The sequence below is a fragment of the Triticum dicoccoides genome, chromosome 5A (assembly GCF_002162155.2).
Source record: "Triticum dicoccoides isolate Atlit2015 ecotype Zavitan chromosome 5A, WEW_v2.0, whole genome shotgun sequence".
Classification (NCBI taxonomy): domain Eukaryota; kingdom Viridiplantae; phylum Streptophyta; class Magnoliopsida; order Poales; family Poaceae; genus Triticum; species Triticum dicoccoides.
Window position 1 is genome coordinate 223,985,995 of NC_041388.1, and position 14,879 is coordinate 224,000,873.

Below are 14,879 nucleotides of genomic sequence, written 5' to 3' on the forward strand. Positions count from 1 at the left end.
ATAAAAAACAGAGTTGGTGATGATGGTGTTCCTTCAATCCTGCAATATAGGCCATCCGATTTATACCCGACGGATACGAAGGAAACTGTGGCAATTTTGCAAAAAGATACCCACACCCTCTCCACATTTTCAAATAAGGCATTCCCTCGTTCATCCTTTTCTCCCACAAGATAAACTACTCATACAAATGCATCTTGATGTTCGGTGCAACGCATGGGCATCTTGCTAATATGGAGAAGGAGTTTTTGTGACACATATCTGGCTATATTAAGGGATAGGTAGATAGCATTTGTACGAAGCATACTTAAAGCATCACGAAGATAAACAAAATTGTGTGCATGCAAGTGCAGGAAAAAATGAAGCGAGAAACAATGTGTGTGTGCACGCGCGCGCGCGTGTGTGTGAGAGAGAGAGGGAGAGAGAGAGAGCGAAATCTCAAAACAAAAGGTGCTCTGCTGGAATCCCATTGTATGTATTCATATGGTTTCGGAACTCGAGTTAACCTTAGGCATATGTGTGAGAGACATTATTATACTTTGAGACATTAGTGGATGTGGGTGGGCGGAATTAAAGGGGTGGGCGTGTTCAACAGAGAGAGCGTGCGTGTTTCTGTGTGAGAGACTTGTAGGACGCGGTAGAAAGACGAATTCTAACCTTGACGGACACGTGTGTGATTCCGATGCCCACAGGGAAATGAGATATGTATGCGTGTGAGAGAGATTGCACAATTCATTCACGTATCACTATCTACGATCGTGGACGTGCATCGCTTGAACATAAATCAATATCTACTTCGTATCGTGGCCAAAGGTACAATATCGATTCAACGCTACAAAGATTTAACACTCACGTTTCACATTTTTCTATTTAAATAAACCTTTTCAGTTGTGCATGCCAAAGTTACAGTGATGTTTCTTCAAACAACCAATGTAGCTATCATGTACATGCACCATTGTTACTCTTGCATTCAAAATCATTAGTCTTGGATGATTTAAGGTTCTATTATGAAGTAATATATGTAATATTCATATATGAATTCAATGGGTACACAATTTATGAAATGGAGGCTATGTAATCATATGAGGTAACACTTTTAAGTAGCGGACTACAATATCCATTTCTTTTTGTGCACCTCTACACTAACACGTCAATGCATTATCTTTAAAGTAAATAACCAATTGCACTAAATTATCTATTTACACGAGAACTACATAGGATGAGCGTTTGATCGCTTTTTTTGTGAACGCGCCACTACACCCGTACGATTGGCCGCGCCCGTGTGAACGTCCAAGTTATCTGTGCATCATCCTGAGTTATTGTCTTTTTTTCTGGGGTGGACTTCACACCATTTATTAACTGCTGACGCATGCCCCGTGTACACAGTCTCGCATGACTTTCCCGCTAGCACGGTCCAAAATTAGTTGAAACTGGATACGAACGATCCCGCGGGCGGCAAAATCTCCCGCCTCCTTCTAAAGTTTCCGCCACCTTAGTCTTTAGCATGCAAAATTCCCCTTTTCTCCTTGGTGCACGGAAACCAACAATTACAATACCGCCGTCATCTACATAATAGGTCGGGGCTGATTTGGTAACTTCCGGTTCCCCCCACTACACGGCACCCCCATTTCCTCTCCCCCTCCCGGAAAAATGACTAACTCCACAGCACCAGAGCATCTCACATCACGCCGTCCGTACTTCATCGACCTTTCTCCCCTCCCCTCTTCAAACCCTGGACTGCTCATCTACCGGCGTACCAGAGCCCATCCACTGCCAGCGGCGTCCACCTCGCCGGATCTGCTTCTGCGGCCGCATCTAACCTTCCCACCTCCCCTAGAAACAAGTAGACTGCTCATCCACCACTATACCACAGCCCAGTCTGTGTCGACCTTATCCATGGTGCCAGATCTGCTTCGTCGTTACTCTCGTCAACTGCAGCGCATCAGCAGCGGCTCATTCATACTCCCCACCGGAGACACTTCGTCCACCCCCCGGAGCCGCCCCACCGATGCCCCCGTCGACGGCCTCTGATCCTCTTCGCCGACACCTTCCTCAACCCTACCGGAGCCGCTTCGTCGACACCATCTGGAGTAGCTTCGCCTATACCATTTTCAACTCTACCGGGGCTGCTTTGCCAACTCACAAGTCCACGGACTCAGATCCGCTTCCTCGCACCCTCATCCAACCTACCGGAGCAGCTTCTGACGCCCCGTCCACGGCCGCAGATCCGCATCATCGACAGCATCCTTAACGCAACCACCGGAGCAGCTTCACCTATGCCCTCGTCCACGGCCACAGATCCGCTTCGCCCACACCGTAGTCCACCCTACCGGAGCAGCTTCACCTACGCCCTACTCCACAGTTCTAGATCTCCTTACCGGACCCCGACAGCCAGCGCAGAGTCATCACCCTTGACGTTTCTAACCTGATTCCCACTGTCTGGCAAGATGCCAAGCACCCACCACGGCCTAGGTACTTGTCACCTTTAAACCCGTCCAGCATCACCTGCCCGATGTACTTCAAATATACTAACAGGTCGCTGTTACCTGTTATGCAGCTGGCAAAAACTACAAGGACGATGTTTCTTCTGGATCTAACAGCTTGGCCAACCAAGATCCTGGACCGAGGCATTGCTATGATCTAGTAAGCGTGTCTCTCTCTCTCTTGTATTGTTCTGTGCCTGCCAGCGTGCTTTGCTAGGATTTTCGACCAGTAATCGCTTTGTGCAGATAATGATATCTACTACTGGCCGCTAAATTAGATATGTAGATGCCATACATGATACTACCTCGTACCTCCGTTCCTAAATATAAGTCTTTCTAGAGATTCCACTATAGGCTACATACGGAGCAAAATGAGTGAATCTACACTCGAAAATGCATCTATATACATCTGTATGTGGTCCATACTAGAATCTCTACATAGACATATATTTAGGAACAGAGGCAGTACATTACACAAAATCGTAGGTGGCATGTAGGAATTCTAGTACACTACATTAGGCTCCCTTAGAGTGCTTGCTAGTCCAGCACACAGAGTCATGGCTAGTTTATGCTACACACACAATCATTAATTGGTGGTTTAAATATGCGCAAGGGATATGCAATGTATTATCATGTAGGGATATCTGAAATTAACCGTGTCAACTTGCGGATAGGGTTACACAATGAAAAAGTACAAGATGCATGTGGCAATTTCATGGAACATCGCAAAAAAAGGAGAGCCAGTGATGAGCCTATACAGTGTTCTATGGTACGCCACTCCTACAATGCAATCATCGTGACATGTTATTTGTATGTCAGTTCTATTGGCCAAGTTTCTTAGGGACAGTTATTACATGTTATCCTAAGAAAATAAGCACCTGTGAATATAAGCTCCATTTAATAAGCCAACCAGTTCTTTTCATTGTGTTTTCAGCTTATCTTTGGTATGATCAGTGAAAAGTCTAGATTGCATTATATTTTTTCATTTTGCTGCCCATATGAAAATTAATTTGACTTGCAAACATCACAAATTGAACCCAGTGCAGTAATTAATATGATAGGAAAACATACCTTCACTATTTGCTCAAAATGCAAATACAAAGATACCATCTACTTGGCACAATCTACTTTGGTCAATGTTTTCCATAGAGATCCCATTGCCTAATTTAAACAAAAAACGCATGGACCACATTTAAATGAAGAACAATAATTTATTGAAATTCAATGGTCCAAGTGGCTGGTTATTATCATATAGCAGCACCACCTGAAAGCATCATATAGCAGCAGCAGCTCATAGCAACTCATCATATAGCAGCAACAGCAGTGTGCAATTCATCATATACCAGCAGCAGCTCATAGCAATTCATCATATAGCAGCAGCAGGAGCAGCTCATAGCAATTCATCATATAGCAGCAGCATGAGCAGCTCATAGCAATTCATCATATAGAAGCAACAGGAGCAGCTCATAGCAATTCATCATATAGCATCAGCAGGAGCAGCTCATAGCAATTCATCGTACAGCAGCAGCAGGAGCAGCTTATAGCAACTCATCACATAGCAGCAGCAGCTCATAGCAATTCATCATATAGCAGCAGCAGCTCATAGCAATTCATCATATAGCAGCAGCAACTCATTGTAATTCATCATATAGCAGCAGCAGGAGCAGCTCATAGCAATGCATCATATAGCAGCAGCAGAAGCAGCTCATAGCAATTCATCGTATAGTGGATCAGAATGAAAATTTGGCAAAAAATCAGAGGAGATCCTCACCTTGTTGGATGAGCTCGTCCTTCAACAACACCTCAAGGCCACGTCCTGGGAGGTGGGGAGGGTGAATAAGGTGCCTTCTGTCGTAGTGTGGCATCAACCGTAGTTGTGCAGCGCCTGCCGGAGTAGTGCGTTGGACGAACCACAGTGGAGCAGCTGCTGGAGACCATGAGAATGAGGGGCGGCACCAGAGGGAGGAGCAGCCAGGGAGATTTGCCCCTACCTGCCGGCCATGTAGCCTAGCTGGACAGAGCATCGTCGAAGACCAGGCCAGATGGGACTAGTGGCGATGGCTTGCTGGAGGAACCCTAGTGTTGCAGGCAGGGTATCGAGGTAGAGGGAAAGGGGAGAGGAGATGCAAGCGGGCAGGGCAATGAATGCTTGCGTGTTTGTTTTTACTTGAGGGTGAGGTGTGACGCGGGTGTCACCAGTTGCATTTTGAGTGTAATATAGGCAGACAACATAGTCATTTCACTATTCCCCTTCCCTTCAATTTTTAGTGAGGTTCTACCCTAAACACCCCCCTCCAAAGCGAAATTAGTTAAGCCCAAGCCCATAACTCAAAAATGACTTCTTTACATCTTTTATGGCTTATTTTGACAATAAGCCCTGAAAAGGCGGAATAGAACTGGCCCTTGACCTGCAATTCAATTGTGCGTGGAATGATGAATCACTCCTGCCTGCTATAGTGTACATTTAGGCATCATCATACATGGCATAACCTAATACATGTGCATTCCATTGTAGAATCTGGAATATGCAATGTTTATGTTAGTTCATACGTTGCACATGATGTTTAAATGCCCCTTAAATCTGGTCAGTCAAGTGATGGTCTTTAAGCCTCATTTTTTGCTTCTTTTCTTGATATGTAAGATTTGCTCACACATCTGTTCAATTGCTTGTTTGCATCAGCCAGCCATACTAGGACTGTTTGCTTTGATTACTTGTTGTTCTTGACCTAACACTCTAACAGAGCTTGTCAATGATTTAAACACTAAGGGCTGCTGTAGTGGAGCCTTTTCTAACTCATAGGTGGCATAAAGGTTTGGTTGTACACTAAAGTAGGCTCTCCAAGAGTACCTGGAGATCCAGTTCGAAGGTATGACTAGTTTTTACATAGTGCAGACATAGCAAATGCTCGTTTCATTGTGTGCAAGTGCAAGAGATGTGGCATGTTTCATTATGTAGTGTTGTTTTGTTATAATCTCATCCTTTTGTGTTCACAGACTGGAAAGTATGCATATTTATCTTCCAAGGAGACAAGTAACTAGTTTGTGTCACCTTGCGGAGGAGGTGCAATGAAGATAAGATTGAGGATTTACAAGTACAAGTTGTTAGGAAGGAGCCCTGCAAGAGAAGTAGGAGCTGTGCTGAGCCTCTTCAACCTGTTAAGGTAAGCCACTGTATCCAACTCAACAGTTCAATTCATTGTTTGTTTCAGGCATAGTTAATTTGCTCTTTTTAATTGCTTTATTTGTCCTCAGTAATGAGATGCCCAAAGAATGATGCCTGATGTTGGGTACTTGTATAACTATTAGTTGACATAATTAAAGGCCTTACCATTTAATTACTCTGCCGAAGTGTGCCTGAAGCTTTGAAGTCTATTAACCAACTATTATTGAATGTGGCTCACAATCTAGTTTATACTAGGCTAATGATTGCATAGTTTTGCTTGCTGTAGTATGTTTGTATGGAACCCTCTGCTGTTCATTATTCTTCCTAAGACATTAATTGAGCTACATAATGGCCAACTGCTTGCTTACTTCTACGCAACGTGTTGTCTAAATTTGTAACTTGTCTGTGTTTTGGATTGGGCCTCAACATCATGCTCCTCTGGTGAGCTAAGAGAGATTTCTGTATGCAGGCTACACAAACTACCTTTTTTATAATTTTTAAAATATCACCTGCTTATGCTTCATGATGTGTAACATTATTGTTAGTCCTGTTTTGCCATGTACAAAATAGTCTGTCTTACACGCTTCACTGTTGTAACTATATTTTTGCCCTAGTCATGTGTACTTACAGAAACATTTCAGGATGAAGTGACCTCAACACAAAGATCTGTGAGCAGTGCGGCATGGCCATTACCGAATGATTGTGGATTGGAATTGTAATGTGTTGATGTTCTCGAGCATCAACTAGAGGTGGCAAGACAACGTGTACATGATTCTGAACGTACAATCAACAAGTTGAGACTGGACATGCATGTATTAGATGCAGGAGTCAAAAAATGAAACAAGACACTAAGGTAACAACAAATGAATTGGAGATTTTGCAGACTGAAATTTGTGCTATCTAAATCCGGCCAATCCTATTTTCTGAAGAGATTATAGTTCAAATGGTTTATGTCGCGTCCATGATGTATGAGATGTATTTGCCTAGTGTATGTAATTTGATGTTCGTGTATGCTTTATTATCACTGGTGCCAAACCATAATGCCCAGTGGGTATAACCGGCTATAATTTCTTTATTGTATAGTGTAGGATTATTCTACGTTTCTATGCCTTAGTCTCTTTATTGTATAGTGTATGTTTCTTAGAGGTGATAGTATAGAGTAGGATAATTCTTTGAATATGCTATGTTGTTCAAACGGGGGCCAACTCGCCCAAACGTTGTAGTGACCATGGCCGTCCACAGGCCGTATGATCCATGGGCCACCTACGTGACGGACGATCCATGGCCTTCTATGGGCTGTTGGATCTATGGGCCTTCTATGGGCCGTCGGATCCATGGGCCTTCTATGGGCCGTCGGATCAATGGGCCTTCTATGGGCCGTCGGGTAAATGGGCCTTCTACGTCCCGTAGGATCCATGGGCCGTCTATGGGTCGTCTCATCTATGGGCCTTGTACGGGCCGTATAAGGGGTCATAAACGGGCTAGAGTTGGAATCGTCCGTTCATGGGCCAACCATAACGGGTCATCATTAATCGGCCGTATTAGATGACGCTATGAAAACGGCCCAACGTATTAATGGGCCACAAACGGGCCGACTGTAACCATGGGCTAAATTGGCCCACAAGCAGAAAATGACAGTAACGGGCCGAAAGTAAACGAATGCTGGAAATGAGCCCAAGAATAAATGGGCCCTGAGAAGGCTGAAAGATAACATGGGCTGGAAACGGCCCAACGGAATAATGGGCTGTTAATGGGTATAAAGTGTACACTGTTCATTACGGGCCAGTTTTACCACGTGTCGTTAATGGGCCGAGGGTTACTAAGGGCCTCATATGGGCCGAAAGACGTCATGGGCCATACATGGGCCGGAAGTTAAACAGGCTGGAATTATATTGGACGGCCCAAATGACGCTACTGGGCCTAATTCGGATAGGCCATAAACGGGCCCTGGGTTAGTGGGCTGTAAATGGGCTATATGCGAACAGGCCGTTAACAGGCTTGCCATGGGCTGGCCCGCCACCTTTTGACCAAGTCAAATGGGCCGGCCTTTTCACAGGAATGGGCCTCTGTTGGGTCGTGCCACGTGTCGACGTATCATAGGCGCTTTGGGTCCAATGAGTGGATGACATATGTCCCAACGGCGAGCCGACACATGTTCCCTCCAGCAAATGATGATTTTACACGTGGAAAATCCCCATTGGTCGGGGCTGTTAATGTGTTATTGGATCCAAAACTGGACCCGATAGCTTAACGGCGTTCCATTATGGTGGATGCCACGTGTCGGTCACCCTTAACGAAAGCACTTCTGTGACGTGCGATTTATCGTCATGGAAGTGGACACTTCCGTGATGATAATTTTTGTAATGTCATGGAACACTTCTACGACAGCACATGTATGACTATCTTGATTCTGTCATAAAATTGTCATGGATGTACATGCATGACAAAAAATGTGACCTACTGTGACAAACACATATCATCACGGAAGTGAATTTTTTTTGTAGTGGTAGTATGACTCGTTGTTCAAATTCCTACTGACCACAAAAGGTCCTTCCCAAGATGGGGATAACTTGTGTGCATCAGTTTGATCCTGGATGAGTCGGAGCTCCAAGTCACCTTCTTGAAAGGTTCTAGGTCCTATTGGTAAATCGCCAAACAAGCTGCTACTAAGTCACGATTTTCATCTAACATGTCATGTGCATCCTGACGGGCTTGTTCGTTATCAGCTTCAACATAAGCCGCCATGCGGGGCGAGTCATGACGAATGTCACTAGGTAAGACTGCCTCTGCTCCGTAAACCATGAAGAAAGGCGTATAACCCATAGACCTGTTAGGGGTAGTATTGATGCTCCTTATCACAGAGGGCAACTCCTCCACCCAACAACCTAGCGCCCGTTGTAAAGGAACCATAAGCCGGGGCTTGAGACCTTTCAAGATTTCCTGATTGTCTCTTTCAGCTTGACCATTGGATTGGGGGTGATCTACTGATGAAATATCAAGCCGGATATGCTCACATTGGCAGAATTCCTCCGTAGCACCCTTGGACATATTAGTACCATTGTCATTTATAATGCTGTGTGGAAAGCCAAAATGAAAGATCACCTTTTTCATGAATTGAACCACCGTGGCTGCATCACACTTACTAACCAGCTCTGCCTCAACCCACTTTGTGAATTTGTCAACTGCCACCAAAAGGTGTGTCTTTTATCTTTGGATCTTTTGAAAGGTCCAACCATGTCGAGCCCTCAGACTGCAAACGGCCAAGTAATTGGAATCATCCGCAATTCTTGAGCCGGCACGTGTGCCCGTCGTGAGAATTTCTGACAACCATCACACCTACTGACCAGATCCTCCGCATCAGCGTGAGCCGTCAGCCAGTAAAAACTATGACGGAAGGCTTTGGCTACAAGAGACTTTGAACCGGCATGATGGCCACAATCTCCTTCATGGATTTCACGAAGAATTTCTTGACCTTCCTCAGGAGAGACACAGCGTTGAAACGTCCCTGTGACACTGCGATGATGCAACTCACCATTGGCAATTTTCATTGATTTAGACCGCCGAGTTATCTTTCTAGCCAAGGTTTCATCCTTAGGCAACTCGCCCTGGGTCATATAAGCCAAATCTGGCACTATCCAATCTGGGATGACGTGAAGAGCCGCCACCAATTGTGCTTCCGAGTCTGGAACAGCCAATTCTTCCTCTGTAGGCAACTTGATAGAAGGGTTATGCAGAACATCTAAGAAAGTGTTAAGTGGAACCGTCTTATGCTGAGACCCCAGTCGGCTTAAAGCATCAGTCGCTTCATTCTTTCTGCGATCAATGTGTTCCACTTGGTAACCCTTGAAGTGTCTAGCAATGGCATCAACTTCACGGCGATAAGCCGCCATGAGAGGATCTTTGGAATCCCACTTGCCTGATACTTGTTGAGCCACCAAATCCGAGTCGCCAAATCACCTTACCTGGCTGAAGCTCATCTCCTTAGCCATCCGAAGACCAAGGAGCCAGGCCTCATACTTAGCTGCATTGTTAGTACAGGGAAACATCAACCGTAGCACATAACAAAATTTGTGACCTCGAGGGGAAGCTAATACAACTCTAGCCCCCGAGCCCTCTAATTGCCTGGACCCATCAAAATGAATAGTCCAATATGTGTTATCCGGCTTCTCTTCAGGCATCTGCAGCTCTGTCCAATCGTTGATGAAATACACTAGTGCTTGAGATTTGATAGTAGTGCATGGCACATACTAAGTCATGAGGCCCAAGCTCAATGGCCCACTTGGCGACTCGTCCTGTGGCTTCTCTATTTTGAATTATATCTCCTAAAGGAGCAGAACTAACCACAGTGATGAGATGACCCTGAAAATATTGCTTAAGCTTCCGGCTCGCCATGAACACCCCATAAACTAGTTTCTGCCAATGTGGATATCTCTGCTTGGACTCAATAAGCACCTCACTGACGTAGTAAACCGGCCGTTGAACCAGATATTCCTTGCCAGCCTCTTTTTGCTCTACTACAATGGCCACACTGACATCACTTGTGTTAGCAGCCACATATAACAATAATGGCTCCTTATCAAAAGGAGCAGCAAGGACCAGCGGCTCAGCGAGATGTCTCTTCAGTTCTTCAAAGGTGGCGTTAGTAGCATCATTCCAGACAAAATCGTCTGTATTCTTCATCATTTGATACAGCGGTATGGCCTTCTCACCTAACCGGCTTATGAACCAGCTTAAAGCAGCAATACGACCCGCCAAACGCTGAACATCATTGATGCACGCTGGCTTAGCCAAAGAAGTGATTGCTTTGATCTTCTCCGGGTTAGCCTCGATGCCTATGGTAGAAACTAGAAAACCCAAAAGCTTTCCTGCTGGTACTCCAAAAATGCACTTGGCTGGGTTAAGCATCATCTTGTAGACCCGGAGGTTATCAAAGGTTTCCTTCAGATCATCTATCAATGTCTCCTTCTCTCTAGACTTCACCAAAATATCGTCCACATAAGCATGAACATTGCGCCCAATCTGATTGTGAAGATAGTTCTGCACGCATCGTTGATAAGTCGCCTGGGCACTCTTAAACCCAAAAGGCATAGACACATAGTAGAAGGCTCCAAATGGAGTAATAAAAGCCGTCTTCTCCTGGTCCTTAACGGCCATCTTGATCTGATGATGACCAGAATAAGCATCCAAAAAGCTCAAACGCTCAAAACCCGCCGTAGCATTAATGATTTGATCAATGTGAGGAAGAGCAAAAGGATCAGCCGGACAAGCCTTGTTTAAGTCCGTGTAATCCACACACATACGCCAGGTGCCGTTCTTTTTAAGCACGAGCACCGGGTTAGCCAACCACTCTGGATGAAAAAATTCAATAATGAACCCCGCCGCCAAGAGCCGGGCCGCTTCTTCACCAATGGCCTTGCTCCTCTCCTCATTGAACCGCCGAAGAAACTGTTTGACTGGCTTAAATTTTGGATCAATATTGAGAGTGTGCTCAGCGAGTTCTCTCGGTACACCCGGCATGTCAGAAGGTTTCCATGCAAAGATGTCCCGGTTCTCACGAATGAACTTGACGAGCGCGCTTTCCTATTTGGGATCTAGATTAGCACTGATACTAAACTGCTTAGATGAGTCACTTGGAACAAAATCGACAAGCTTGGTGTCATCAGCCGACTTAAACTTCAGCACGTTTCATGTTATGTAGTTGGCTTTTTCAAAGATGTCATGTCCGCCGAGTCAACATTGTCCTTGTAGAACTTCAACTCCTCTGTTGCACAAACAGATTTAGCATAAGCAGCATCGCCTTCCTCACATTCCAAGTCTATCTTCCGGCTCCCATGCACTATGATGGTGCCCTTATGACCCGGCATTTTAAGCTGCAAATAAACATAACATGGCCATGCTATGAACTTGGCATAAGCCGGTCGTCCAAATAGGGCGTGATACGGGCTCTTGATTTTGACCACCTCAAAAGTTAACTTCTCGGCCCTAGAATCATGCTCATCTCCAAAGGCTACTTCTAGTTCAATCTTACCCACTTGGTACGCTGACTTACCATGCACCACTCCATGGAAAACAGTGTTGGATGTCTTAAGATTTTTGTAAGTCAACCCCATGCGACGGAAAGTCTCATAATAGAGGATATTGATGGTACTGCCTCCGTCCATGAGTGCTTTAGTGAATTTATATCCACCAACCTGAGGTGCCACCACCAAAGCCAGGTGACCCGGATTGTCAACCCGGGGAGGGTGGTCTTCCCTACTCCATAGAATAGGATGCTCAGACCATCGCAAATAACGGGGGACTGCCGACTCAACAGCGTTCACAGCCCTCTTATGAAGCTTCTGGTCCCGTCTGCACAAACTGGTGGTGAACACATGATACTTCCCACTATTCAATTGCTTTGGATTGGTCTGATATCCAGATTGCTACTGTTGCTAACCTCCCTAGCCAGATTGCTAATTATAGCTACCTTGGTTTCCTTAAGAGCCTTGAAAATTGGAATTTGAACCGCCGCCTGGGCCATCAAAACCGCCGCCACCTGAGCTGCTGCCTGGCCCATGATTGGTATTGAACATGTTAGAGTTCTTGAAATCCTTCATGATCGTACAGTCCTTCCGTAGGTGAGTGGCCGATTTCTGCTGAGTACTGTCCCTTGGACAAGTGATGTGGACCAGATCATGACCAAGGCATCCAAGAGTGAGGTTAATGCTATCACAAATGCTAAACCATTAGAGAATCCAAAGGAATACAAGGGCTAAACCATTATCTTAGTTGGGAAGCTTCTGGTGCCTATTTTGGGAGAAATGACACATCAGATTTCCAGCTGCAACTTCCCACCTAAGCCTAATTAATTCTGGAAGTCTCTAGCACTTTATAGAGGCCAGAAAAGATGGTCTTTGAAGTCATCTTTCATTAAAAAAACGGTGCATCATTTGAGGTCTTGAGTCAATAGTTGTGCAAGTTTCCATGCAAGCTGTCCAGGAATTTATTACAGCGCGAGGCTCAACAAGTTTTCTCCTGCTACAGCTTGGGGCTCATGAATTTGCACTTCATTTTATGTTGTTTTCACACCTAACTAGTGGGTGCTTCTAGTATAAATACTCCCCAGCTGTTCCATGTGAAGGGGGGATGAGATTTCTGAGTTTATGTTTGTAGACAGCCGGTGAGGTTGTGTTGTGCTGTGAGCACTAGTATCGTTGAGTGTTAGCTCATGTGTGTGGATAGGAGGGCCTGTCCTCAATTCATATAGGATCCTTGTGATTCCCTCTTGTGATTCTTCATAGGTTCACAAGCTTCATGGTTTGGGTTGCATCCTTGTAAACCAAGCTAGTTATCTCCTGCAATTTATCTGAGAGTGTTTCCTCTTGTTCTTGCCACTTGAGAGAAACAAAGTTTGCTGAAAAAAGTTTCGAGTGAGTTTGTTGCTGCTCCTTGTGAGTTCTTTGGCATCGTGAAAGATCATTTCCGAGGCATCCCCTATCATCTTGGCATCAGAGCTTTTGGTTGTTCGCGGTGCTATTTTCTCTCTTGCTAATTTTGTTCTTGAGAAGCTTCCATGGGTTCGAGGAGATCCAGCAGTGTTGATGGTGTGCATGGAGGTAGGCACCTCGTGGAGGAGGAGCTGCCACTTCCCGTGTACGATCCAAGCTTGCAGCCCGCCTATGTGTTGGCATTGGAGGATACGAGAGTATGTGTTGAACAAGGTGGAGAGGCGCATATCGGTCGTGGAGACCAACCTTAGCCGGAGAATCGACTCCCTCACCGAGGAACTTCGTCGAGATAGGCTTGCTGCACGGGGTCGACATCAACAAATCCCCGAACAGCAGGGCCAACGCCACCTTGAGGAGGGGCATGGAGAGCACAACTACGTCTACTCAGGTGATGCTCATAGCTACTAAGCTGCACCACCTCGGCGTGCTCGCTATGACCAGCAAGGTGCTATTTGGGCGCCACCGTCGCCACCATGAGATGGGCTTGCTGCACGGGGTCGACATCGACAACTCCCCATACAGCAGGACCACCATGGAGAGCATTGGAGCGACCACTCCAATGATGCTCGAAACTACTATGAGCCTCGACCACGACATGTTCATCATGATCGTCATGGAGAAGGCCAAGAAGGCTTTGCCATGGGAGGAAGAGGTCATGGGCGTGCTCATCGTGACAATGAAGATGATGGGATTGGTAAATTCAAACTTACCATACCATCAATGGGAAAACAGAGCCCGATGATTATTTGGAGTGGGAGATGTGTGTGGGTCAGATTTTTGACAGCCATCGCTATACGGAGGAGAAGAAGGTACGATATGCATCCATTAAGTTTATTGGATATGCTTTGATTTGGTGGAACCAATTGTGTTGTGCTGGAGGTCGTTCGGAGACATGGGTGCAAATGAAAAATCTGTTGCAGAGACAGTTTGTTCCTGAACATTTCACAAGAACCTTGTATAATCGACTCCAACGGTTGTGCCAAGGTAATTCTAGTGTTGATGAGTACTATAAAGAGATGGAGATTTTGATGATTAGGACAGCAGTGAATGAGCCAGAGGAGGCCACAATGTCAAGATTCTTTCATGGACTGAATGAAGATGTGCAAGAAAGGATAGAGATGGTTACATATCAAGATTTGCAAGAACTTGTGCATCAAGCTATTCGTGTAGAATAGCAGCTGAAGCGTCGCCAAAATCGTAGCCAAACCTATACATCAAGCACTTGGAGAGGTTCAGTTCAGCAAGAAGTAGACGGAAGTGTTGCTGCAGATTTTCGCTCACACAACAAGATGACTACAAAAGAAGCTAATGCATCAAAGGTTGAATCTTCCAATACTCCTGCCACTCGCATTAGTAATATTCAGTGCCATACATGCAAGGGTAGAGGTCACTTCAAGAAGGATTGTCCTAATTTGAAGAAGGTTTTACTCACAAATGATGGATATGTCACCGATGACTCAAGTGACAAATCTGGATCTGAGAAGAAAGATGCAAACTGTTGTACTTTTGAGACCGGAGCACCTCTGAGTTCAGATGGAGGAGATGGTGTTAATATCATGGTTCACAAAGTGGCTCATGATGATGCACCTATTGTTGAGAAGGTCCAGCGACAAAATGTGTTCCAATCCATTTGCAAGATCAAGGACAAAAACTGCAAGGTGGTCATCGATGGAGGCAGCTACAACAACATCATTAGTAGTGATCTTGTGCATGCTCTTGGGATATCAACATGGAGGAAGCCCCAGCCAT

General features: G+C 45.3%; 1 pseudogene; it reads right to left on the reverse strand.

Annotated features, from left to right (window-relative positions):
• The window catches only part of LOC119299368, a 31,765-nt pseudogene extending 18,272 nt beyond the window's left edge, over window positions 1-13,493 (reverse strand).
• Between the last annotated feature and the right edge of the window lie 1,386 nt (window positions 13,494-14,879).